The 11,973-nt window shown below is 42.1% G+C and overlaps 1 pseudogene; it reads left to right on the forward strand.

Moving 5' to 3' along the window:
- Positions 1–857: 857 nt before the first annotated feature.
- On the forward strand, positions 858–1,417 carry LOC147378018 (small ribosomal subunit protein uS8 pseudogene; annotated as a pseudogene).
- The last annotated feature ends 10,556 nt before the right edge of the window (positions 1,418–11,973 follow it).

Genomic DNA, 11,973 nt, shown 5'->3' on the forward strand with positions numbered 1-11,973 from the left:
GGCCTTTCCTCTCCTTCTCCCCTTTAGTCATTAGTTTTGCAGGTGAGTGACAGTGACAACGGGACTTTAGCATCATTGTCAAAGAGATGAGGTTTGTATGTGGGTGCCCTTCCCAGGTGACACAAACAGCTGTTCCTCCACCCTCCTAGGAGCACCCCCACCCCACCACCCTTATCACATAGCGCTTGAACGGCATCGCACTGGTTAAGTTACATCATTTGAAACGGTTCTGTGTCAGTCCAACAAATGGTTTAGAGATACAGCAACCTGGACCCGTGACTGCCTACACCTGGGACTTCTTCAACCTTTTGTTGACACACATTTCCTTCTCTCACTGAGGCAATCTCTTAAGGGTGCATACTTTCTCCAGCTAATCTGTCCAAAGCCAATAAAACACAGGTATGCTATTTTGAATTTCGATTCAACACTTGTGCAATGATTATTTTTAAAGTCTCAGACCACCTATTGTTCAAAGCCTATGCTAGTTTGTGAAGGAGTTAATCCTCTGAACACTGCTCCCCACCCCCCCCACCCCCCAGAAGTCGCCTAGATGAGTAGTCAGGAGGAGGATGTGGGGGGGGCTATTTTAGGCTCTGCTCAGTGGGCCTGTATGATACTTGGAGTATTCATCCTGTCTTCCAAGTATGAGCTCTTTTATAGTTAGGTAATGACATTTAAAAAAAATGACACATAATCATCAATTAAAAATTTAAAGTACAAGGACAACAAAGAATGACCTACCTACCTACTTGTGGACAAGCAATATAGGGTGATGGCTAAGAGCGTGGACTTTTGAGCCTGAAGTCTTGAGTTTGACTCTTAGCTCCTCCAGTTACTACTTGTGCCATGATAGGAAGCATCTCTATGTTTGTTTCCTCATCTGTAAAATGGGGGTGATGATCGTATCTACCCTTTAAGAATCTTATAAGTATCAAGTATGTAGATGCATATAAAGCACTTAACATGGTGCTTCACACAGTGTAGTAAAGGTAATATGTTCTTTCCGCTATCTTTCCATGCTGCCATAATGATGTGCATGAATGTCCTGGCTGATGCTCTCAAGAGTATCATCAATGCTGAAAAGAGAAGCAAATGCCAGGTGATTATTAGGCCATGCTCCAAAGTCATTGTCAGGTTTCTAACTGAGATGATGAAGCATGGTTGCATTGGAGAATCTGAAATCATCAATAATCACAGGGCTGGGAAAATTGCTGTGAACCTCACAGGCAGGCTAAGTAACTGTGGAGTGATCAGCCCCAGATTTGATGTGTGACTCAAAGATCTAGAATAATGGCACAATAACCTGTACCCCTCCCATCAGTTTGGTTTCACTGTACTGACAACATCAGCTGGCATCATGGACTGTGAAAACACACAGGAGGGAAAATCCTTGGATTCTTTTTCTAGGGATGTAATACATACATGCAAATAAAATGCCTCAGAGGAAGCAGTGACAGATTTTATTCTCTTGGGTTTCAAAATCACTTCTGATGGTGACTGAAACCATGAAATTAAGACACTTGCTTCTTGGAAGAAAAGCTATCACAAACCTAGATAGCGTATTAAAAAGCAGAAATATCACTTTGCTAACAAAGGTACATATAGTCAAAGCTATGGTTTTTCCAGCAGTCATATATGGATGTGAGAGTTGGACCAAAAAGAAGGCTGAGTGCCAAAAAATTGATGCTTTCGAACTGTGGTGCCAGAGAAGACTCTTGAGAGTCCCTTGGACAGCAAGGAGATCAAACCAGTCAATCCTAAAGGAAATCAACCCTAAATATTCACTGAAAGGACTGATGCTGAACCTGAAGCTCCAATACTTTGGCTACCTGATGTGAAGAGACAACTCATTGGAAAAGACCGTAATAGTGGGAAAGACTGAAGGTAAAAGGAGAAGGGGGGACAGAGGATGAGATCATTGGATGACTCAATGGACATGAATCTGAGCGAACTTCAGGAGAGAGTGGAGGACAGAGGAGCCTGGCATGCTGCAGTCCATAGGGTTGCCAAGAGTCAGACACAACTTAGTGACTGAACAATAGCAACACAACAAAGAAAACAGATAATAAGAATTACCTATTGCTACTATTACCATTCAAAAATAATGAATATATAACATATAGTAAGTATATTCTAAAGAGAGAGAAAGAATAAGGGGAGGGGGCAGCAATAATTTTGTAGTAATAGGATCATATTATGCATGCTTTTAAAAGTAATTTAAAAACATTAGGTTTGGTTTTACGAACTTAACAGAAGAAAAGCACTTAGTTGAAATGGATGAACTTCAAGTATCTGTTCCTGAATAATAAGATATGTTAATTCCTAAAAGATCACTCCCAGGTTAAGAAATGACATGAGGGACATGAACTTGGGTGAACTTCAGGAGATAGTGAAGGACAGGGAAGCCTGGCCTGCTGCTGTCCGTGGGGTCCAGAGAGTTGGACCTGACTTAACGACTGAACAACAACAACAAGGTTAAGAAAAAATAAAGCGATGATGAAAATAAAGTTTGGGTGGGTCGTTTTGATTGACTTCCTATAAGGTGACTAGATGTTTTGGTGCTGTCATATTTCTTCCTATCTCCCAATTTTTGATACTTCTATTATTTTAAATTTGTTTGGATTTATAGTACCTACATTTTGATCTGCATTTATTTATTTCTTCAGAGGTTTAGTTCTCTGGATTCAGTGTTATTGCTAGTCTTTTAAATCACACTTTCATATTACTAATCCTCTAATTTGATGAGTTTCTTGATGGCTATATTTCATTGTTAAGTAGTTTTTTGAAAAAAATTATTTTTGGCTGCTCTGGGTTCTTTGTTGCTGCATGCAGGCTTTCTCTAGTTACAGCGAGTGGGGGCTACTCTCTAGTTGCAGTGCATGGACTTCTCATTGCGGTGGCTTCTCATTGTTGCAGAGCATGGGCTATAGGCTGTTACCAACCAATGTTAGGATTTTGGTCAAGTCACCTAACTCCTCTGGGTCTGATAGTCTGCAAAACAAAAGTATTGGACTAGATTTTGAAAACTTCCTTAACTCTGAAATTTCCCTTCTCTTTTCCTACTTTGGAATCTTAGTGTAACAATCTGAAGGTATGTGTGATGGATAGACTACTTCAATTGCAAGCAAAAGAAACCAACTCCAATTCATTTAAGCCCAAAAGATATTTATTGAGGATATGAAGGTAGGTCACAGAGCTAAAGGGAAAGCAGAAAACACAGGTTCAGAGAGGACAGAAGTCAGAGCAGGTCCTGGGGTCCTGGCAGCAGAAGCTAAGGAATAATCTCTTTGGGGCACTGTAGTTTCAGTTGATATACACAACTGCACTCATTTCACAAGCTAGCAAAGTAATGCTCAAAATTCTCCAAGCTAGGCTTCAACAGTACGGGAACCAAGAAATCCCAGATGTTCAAGCTGGGTTTAGAAAAGGCAGAGGAACCAGAGATCAAATTGCCAACATCCGTTGGATCATCAAAAAAGCATGAGAATTCCAGAAAAACATCTACTTCTGTTTCATTGACTATGCTAAAGCCTTTTCTTGTGTGGATCACAATAAACTATGGAAAATTCTTTTTTTTAACCTTTTTATTTTTAAAATTTATTTTAACTGGAGGCTAATTACTTTATAATATTGTCGTGGTTTTTACCATACATTCACATGAATCAGCCATGGGTGTACATGTGTTCCCCATCCTGACCCTCCCTCCACCTCCCTCCCTAAACTTTGGAAAATTCTTAGAGAGATGGGAATACCATACCACCTTACCTGCCTCCTGAGAAGCCTGTATACAAGTCAAGAAGCATGAGTTAGAACCAGACATGGAACAACGGACTGGTTTAAAATTGGGAAAGGTGTATGTCAAGGCTGTATATTGCCACCCTGCTTATTTAACTTATATGCAGACTACATAGTGTGAAATGCTGGGCTGAATGAAGCACAAGCTGGAATCAAGATTGCTGGGTAAAATATCAATAACCTCAGATATGCAGAAGACACCACCCTTATGCAGAAAGTGAAGAGGAACTAAAGAGTCTGTTGATGAAGGTGAAAGACGAGAGTGAAAAAGCTGGCTTAAAACTCAACATTCAAAAAACTAAGATCATGGCATCTGGTCCCACCACTTCGTGGCAAATAGATGGGAAACAATGGAAACAATGAGAGACTTTATTTTCTTGGGCTCCAAAATCATTGCAGATGGTGACTGCAGTCATGAAATTAAAAGACACTTGCTCCTTGGAAGAAAAGCTGTGACCAACCTAGACAGCATATTAAAAAGCAGAGACATTACTTTGCCAACAAAGATCCGGGTAGTCAAAACTGGTTTTTCCAGTAGTCGTGTATGAATGTGAGAGTTGGACCAAAAAGAAGGCTGAGCCCCCAAGAATTGATGCTTTTGAACTGTGGTGTTGGAGAAGACACTTGAGAGTCCTTTGGATAGCAAGGAGATCAAAGCAGTCCATCCTAAAGGAAATCAGTCCTGAATATTCATTGGAAGGACTGATGCTGAAGCTGAAGCTCCGATACTTTGGCCACCTGATGCAAAAAGCCAGCTCACTGGAAAAGACCTTGATGCTGGGAAAGATTGAAGGCGGGAGGAGAAGGGGACAACAGAGGATGAGATGGTTGGATAGCATCATTGACTCAGTGGACATGAGTTTGAGCAAGCTCCAGGAGATGGTGTAGGACAGGGGAGACTGGCAGTCCATGGGGTTGCAGAGTTGGACATGACTGAGTGACTGAACAACGTCTCAGTTGAACTTTGATCATTTGCAAGAACATTCCAGACTGAAATTCTGATGTTATGTTTCTAGCCTAGCTTAGACCTGTGTGTGTGCATGCTCAGTTTTGTCTGACTCTTTGTGATCCCATGGACTGTAACCAGCCAGGCTCCTCTGTCTATGAGATTTCCCAGGCAAGAATACTGGAGTGGGTTGCCATTTCCTCCTCCAGAGTATCTTCCTGACTCAGGGACTGAACCTGAATCTCTTGCATCTCCTTCATTGGCAGGCAGATTCTTTACCACTGGGAAGCCCCCCCATTGTATAAAAGAACCATGATGATTGTATCCACTAGGGAGGGGTTATTCCTAAAGCCACTGAGGGGGTACTACTAGAAAAGGGGGGACTGGATACCAAGCAGGGGTCCATGATAGAGTGAGGGGCAGAGTTGTCTAAATGCTAAACATTATACCATGAGAAGCCAACAGATGATTCCAAGAAATTGAAATGGTGGCATGAGTGCTTTGTTCATTCTCTTAGTAAATACTTACTAAATTCGTGAATGGCATTTTGGAGGAGACTAGATAAACATAATAATGACCTGTGAAGCTGGTGGGAAAAGGTTCTTGGATCTTACTCAAGATGATCTGGAAACAAAATGATGTTCCCTTTTAATCTGAATCATTAAAATATACCTGGGCATATGCAACTGCAACTCATTATAGGAGAGATGTTAAGTAATTCTCTAATTATATGTATTACACTGTAGGCAGAGGATCCCAAGACAAGTGACTTATCTCACATGTCAAGGGGCAGAGCTAAAAGCAGGACTTGACTTCCTGACTCAAATAACTGTTCTGAACCAGCTGCCTAGCAACCATGGCCCCCATTCAGGAGCTGCTATCATGTGAGTCGCCTTGGCATCTGGCTCCCCAACTAAATCCTGAATTTGTCAACCCAGGAACTTCTGGGTTCGGTTCCTCTGTACTCCCTCAGGGCCTCTCATGGGGATGGACACGCAGAAGGGGGATATTCAGTGAGCATCTGCCCGATAGCCTCCCTGGAGGATGCCGAGCCTATCCTCACTTTAGATGCAGACTTGAGCTGCAGAGTATTGAAAACAGCTCTGGCTACTGTCACAAAGGCTTGGCTGGGGGCACAGGAGGAAGGACTTATTTCAGAGCTGAAGGATTTCAGAGACTTTTTCCAGCAGGAGGTGGAGCCATAAGCTGGGCGGTATCCATGTTAGGTGGCTCATTCATTTCAACATGGACATATTATAATGCTTGTGGCAAATAATGAAATATAAAGACTTCATCAAGAAAACCTGAGGGTGCAGGCATTTCTATTAGCTCCCGCCTTTTCCACGGGAGAAAGCTGACCTGTGCCTTGAACTCTGCTCAGAAGGAAATGTTTATTGAAATTTGTCCTCCATTAAGGACGTGTGTGCGTGTGAGCTCTTTGCTTAAGGAAACTTACCAACCAGCATGATTCACCTTCAGAGGCTCCTGGCCAGGCCTCTACCCAGCTGTCCCGGGTTCCACAGTGCCCTTGGCCCAGGCAGGCTCCCCTCTCTAAGACTGGAGCTTGGCAATACCAACCCCACAGCTGGATCCCAGAAGGATGGAACTCTGAGGCCATGAAATCATGTATTAATTACTGTTGCTTCTTCTTTTTATGATTAGTTACCTGCAAAGGAGGGAAGGGGTTTCGGTTACTCCTGTTTCTTTCTTTCTTTTTTCCCTGAGGCGGTCAGTCTATTGCTCTAAACCCAGTTTTGTGGGATGGCAGGAACTTCTAGCTTCAGCTTCACAACAACCAGGCTGTCTCCAATTATCGGAAGCCGGTTGTGAAATCCTCAAAGTTAAATTACCCTTGTTCACTTATGCTTCATAAACTGACATCACTCTGCCCTGAGAGGAGCGGAAGGCAGCATGTTGGGAAATCAGAGACTTTATAGATGGTTGTATCTCCAAAAAGGTAGGTGCTCTTGGTGAACGTTTGGGGCTGCTTCATCCTCACTTTTCATACTTCCATGGCACAAATATGGTATTGATTTGTTTAAAACAAGATTTTTTTCCCCCTGAATCTCAGCATCAACCAGTCTTTTACATGTGCTCAACAGCCCTTGTCTCATTGTATCCATGTAACTCTGGTTATTTCACCCCCCTCTTTGCCTTCACCCCATCTTCCATTCCCAGTGCCATGTCACGTCCATCCCCTGCCTTGTGTGTGACAGTGAATCTGAGCTATTTATTAATAAGGCCTATTTGAGCTGACTTCTCCACGCCAGTTTCCCTGGCAACTCCAATGAATTTACATCAGAGAAATTTCTGCTGGGCCCTTAGCTGCGTGCATGCATGCTTAGTGGCTCAGTTGTGTCTGACTCTGCAACCTCATGGACTGTATGTAGCCCGCCAGGCTCCTCTGTCCATGACATTTCCCAGGCAAGAATACTGGAGTGGGTTGCCATTTCCTCCTCCAGGGGATCTTCCTGACCCAGGGATGGAACTTGTGTCTCTTGTGTCTCCTACATTGGCAGGTGGATTCTTTACCATTGAGCTACACTGGGAAGCCCACCCTTAGCTACACCTCCCTTACAATCCAAGAGATTCTCCAGAGAACTCAGCTCGCCTCCTCAACTTGTTTTCTAATAGTCACTTAAAAGCAAACTACAAGAAAATAATTTTACTTCTACTTCAGTTGGACTTCAGTTTTCTTCATGTAGCCACAGAGATTTAGAATCACATAGATCTAGAGTGATGCTGAAGGGTGTTACAAGAAAAGCCCAGACAGAGGGTGGCAGCAATATCAGTATCAGTGATGGGCTGTCCAGATGTCACTCATGTCACACTTGTCCTCCAGAGCCTGCCCTCTGGCTTTCTGTGTGGATCCATCCCAAGATAACACAGGAAGACAGTTCCTGCATTTCCCCTCACTGTTCCCCCTTTCTCACTCCAAAAATTTCCAAACTTTTTAATGTCAAACACATTTTATATAGTGATTCAAACACCAGGAACATCCAAAGAATGTTTCAAGTTTCTATTCATCAAGTGGCTTTGAGTGAAGAGCAGAAGTTCAGGCAGGACACACCCAGGGCTATGGGTGGACTCTGTCAAGGCTGCAGCTGAGCACTTGGGGAGTGGGGATTGGGGAGAAATCTGGGACTACGTGTTCTCCAGGGTGAAAGGTGCACGAAGGAGAAAGGAGTTGTATAGAAAGGATGCTTGTGCAGCTGACTCCAGCCTGGGCTAATTTCCCTTTCTGTAGACTGGATATTTCTGTCTACTGAAGTTGACCTCACTGACACTCTAGGTTTGAATAATTAGCATTCTGTGCAAACAGAGCTTTTGTTTAGGGCTTTTTCCTCTAGGGAACTTGTGAGGAGGGTTGGAGAAAAGGGAAATTTTTCAGCAGGGACAAACCCACAAAAGAAGGAGTTGTGAAAAGCAGAGACATGCAGGAATTTTTTTTTTTTTCCTTAAATTTAAGTATAGTTGATTTACAAGGTGTTGGTTTTTGGTGTATGGCTAGGTGATTCAGATTATATATGTATATATTCTTTTCCATTATAGGTTTTTCCAAGATAATTGAATATAGTTCCTTGTGTTTATACAGTAGGGTCTGGTTGTTTATCTATTTTATATATAGTAGTTTGTGGCTGCTAATCCTCAACTCCTAATTTATTCTTCCCTGCTTTCTCCTTTAGTAACCATGAGTTTGTTTTCTTTGTCTGTGAGCAGGACTATTCTTTATGCTGTGTTTTGTTGATCAAATAAAAACCTGTGCCAGAGCCTGATTCCAATTTATCTTTGTTACATCAGAAGAAAATCAGCTCATATGTTATGAGAAGGGAAAAAAAAAAAAAAAAACCAACTCACACCAAATCTTGTTCCAAAGTTTGGACTATGTTCCTTTCAGTTCAGTTCAGTCGCTCAGTCGTGTCCGACTCTTTGCGACCCCATGAATTGCAGCATGCCAGGCCTCCCTGTCCATCACCAACTCCCGGAGTTCACTCAAACTCATGTCCATCGAGTCGGTGATGCCATCCAGCCATCTCATCCTCTGTTGTCCTCTTTTCCTCCTGCCCCCAATCCCTCCCAGCATCAGAGTCTTTTCCAATGAGTCAACTCTTCGCATGAGGTGGCCAAAGTACTGGAGTTTCAGCTTTAGCATCATTCCCTCCAAAGAAATCCCAGGGCTGATCTCCTTCAGAATGGACTGGTTGGATCTCCTTGCAGTCCAAGGGACTCTCAAGAGCCTTCTCCAACACCACAGTTCAAAAGCATCAATTCTTTGGCGATCAGCTTTCTTCACAGTCCAACTCTCACATCCATACATGACCACTGGAAAAACCATAGCCTTGACTAGACAGACCTTTGTTGGCAAAGCAATGTCTCTGCTTTTGAATATGCTATCTAGGTTGGTCATAACTTTCCTTCCAAGGAGTAAGCGTCTTTTAATTTCATGGCTGCAGTCACCATCTGCAGTGATTTTGGAGCCCAAAAAAATAAAGTCTGCCACTGTTTCCACTGTTTCCCCATCTCTTTCCCATGAAGTGATGGGACCAGATGCCATGATCTTCGTTTTCTGAATGTTGAGCTTTAAGCCAACTTTTTCACTCTCCACTTTCACTTTCATCAAGAGGCTTTTGAGTTCCTCTTCACTTTCTGCCATAAGGGTGGTGTCATCTGCATATCTGAGGTTATTGACATTTTTCTCAGCAATGTTCCTTTCGTTCTACCCAAATTGATGGCCACCAAATATCTCTGTGAAAACGCTTAAATTTTTTAAAAATTGAAATGTAGTTGACGTACAATATCTTGTTCGTTTCAAGTGTACGACATAGTGACTTGATATTTGCATACATTATGAAATGATCACTCTGTTAAGTCTAGTAACCATATTTGTTGTTTAGTCGTTAAGCCATGTCCGACTCTTTTGCAAACCTATGCACTGTAGCTTGACAGCCTCCTCTGTCCAGTAGATTCTCCAGGCAAGAATACTGGAGTATGTTGCCATTTCCTCCTCCAGGGGATCTTCCTTATCCAGGGATCAAACCCGTGTCTCCTGCATTGGCAGGCAGGTTCTTTACCACTGAGTCACCAGGGAAGGCCTCTAGTAACCATACATCTCCATACAAAGTCATTACAATATTATTGGCCATATTCTTTACGTTGTAATCTATGTGAAAACTCTTAACTGTAGTGTCCAGAGCCCTGCTTGCAGCCAAGCCAGTGAGATTATTAAAACTCACCCAAGGGCTGCAGACAATTAAAATAATGATGTACAGCTCCACAAATTGGCATGAGTAACTCGGGTGATACCAAAGAGGAAAGGAGGATTTTGAGCCTCTCCAGTAAATCAGCTTTAATGAGGATGTCCTTTGCTTTTCCTGCCATCCTTTCTAGTTATAAAATAAAGCTACCAAGATCTGTTGATGTAATTCCAAAAGACGATGCTGCCCCCACACACAGGATGGCCCTCAGTCTAAAAGTCACATTCCCCATCTGATCACCTCTTTTCCTCTTGAACGGAAAAGTTCAGCTTGAATCAGGTACTACATGTAACCCTCACAATTTCCATTTAATCCTATAAGGAAAGAGGGCGATTAGTTTTGAGCTGTGAGAAAACTCAGTGCTTGCTTCACTGCTCTCTCTTCCTGTACATGGGGTGGTATGTTTTCCAACCCAAGTGATTAAACAAGACTCATCCTGAGTTTGAATCAAATACGAGTTGAGGGCTTGGGAGGCCCCAGCTTTGTGAAGGACCACCTGTTTGCAAATAAACCTTTAAAAAAAGGAGTAAAAAGATTTTTCTGGGGATAGAGTTAGCTCTGGCAAGGTATTATCTTAAGGGAATAAGCTTAACAGAATTAGAAACAGGTGGATTAGCTTTTCTTAAAAATACCCTTCGTTAAAACAATGAGGGGAAAACACTTGGCATGATGCATTTCAGATTTGGTGCAAGTAACATTGGAGACAGGGAGGTAATTCACTGAACCCATGGACACGTCAGTTAACTTGTGACATGTCAGTTAACTTCGATGCTATGGCGTACGAGTATACAATGTATACTTACTATACATGTTACCAATAAAGCCTTTCACTGGCTAATGTGTCTCTGATTTGCAAATTAACTCTGTGTGCTTACGCTTTTGTTTTAAAATCATTAGCTTGTGCTAAAGCACTGCTACCATGGGCAACCAAATCTCCAACTCCATCAATAAGTAATTCTAAAAACAGAAGTTTAAACAAATATCTGTCTTATTATCTCATCTTTTAACTGTATGTCATTTGACACACTCATAGCTCCTAATAAGGAAAGTAAAGATTAATTTATTAGCTTAGGAAAGGGCATGTCAAGATTGGCCCACTCTACAAAAAAATGTGACTCATTCTCAAATTCTATGTGTATGTGCATGCATACATGTGTATGAATAATCTTGTTCTCATACCTCTAAAATGTCCACTAAGTAATCCAGGAATTTTCTCCTTAATTTTCCCCTGTAATTTCAGAACAGAGTCTAGTATATAGCAGGTGAATCTTACTTAACTGCATTGTACTGAGTGTCTACCACAAGGGATAGGGCAAATAAGTCTATGTAATCTTGGAGTCAAGGTTATCCTCACTGGCTCATGAAATACAGTACAGGGACAGTCCTCGCTATGTTTTTCTCCAACAATGGATCAGATTGTTATTTTATTTGCTTTTGCTTGGGAACCAAATGAATCAGCTGGCTCTTATTTAGAGACCCTTGCTGCTAAGTCGCTTCTGTCATGTCCGACTCTGTGCGACCCCATAGATGGCAGCCCACCAGGCTCCCCCGTCCCTGGGATTCTCCAGGCAAGAACACTGGAGTGGGTTGCCATTTCCTTCTCCAATGCATGTGTACCTCCAAACACTTATCTTTCAAATGTGGGCCTTACATTTAGCCTCACCTTTAAGGGGTACTGGGAAAGTAAAACCAAGCCAAGCAAACAGCAGTCTCCTCCCCATGTTGCTGAATTTGGGGCCTGTCATTGAGTGACTCGGTGCTTGGAATGTCCACACTATTGAGAGTACTATTTTTCTTCCTTTTTGGTAGGGAAGAGACAGGCCAAGTGCACATAGCTGAATTTGTACCATATGATATGTTATGACTCTCTAGTAAATATTTATTGAATTAATAAATATTTGAGATGTAGTAGATATTTGGTTTGGTTGCTTCACTAACTCTTGTTTGAATATATGCTGTTTTTCCTCACTGGAAAAA

The sequence above is a fragment of the Bos grunniens genome, chromosome 2 (assembly GCF_055505025.1).
Source record: "Bos grunniens cultivar Pamir isolate PY7600 chromosome 2, Bosgru_T2T1.0, whole genome shotgun sequence".
Taxonomy (NCBI): domain Eukaryota; kingdom Metazoa; phylum Chordata; class Mammalia; order Artiodactyla; family Bovidae; genus Bos; species Bos grunniens.